Here is a 219-nt window from a genome sequence, read left to right on the forward strand (position 1 = left end):
GTGGACTCTTTTTGGGCGCCAACATAAAAAAACTTTTGCAACAGCTAAATACGGATTTATGCATGCAAAAAAAAAAGCAGAAGCATGCAGGATAGAGGCCAGTAGAATCATTAAACAAGGACTGCTTCTTCCTTCTCCTGCTGCTGCTGCTGCTGCTGGGGGTGGTGCTGCTGCTGGGGGTGGTGGTGGTGGTGGGGGTGGGGGTGGTGCGGGGGGTGG

The sequence above is a fragment of the Eimeria mitis genome, genomic scaffold (genome assembly GCF_000499745.2).
Source record: "Eimeria mitis Houghton genomic scaffold, Emh_scaff5113, whole genome shotgun sequence".
NCBI lineage: Eukaryota > Apicomplexa > Conoidasida > Eucoccidiorida > Eimeriidae > Eimeria > Eimeria mitis.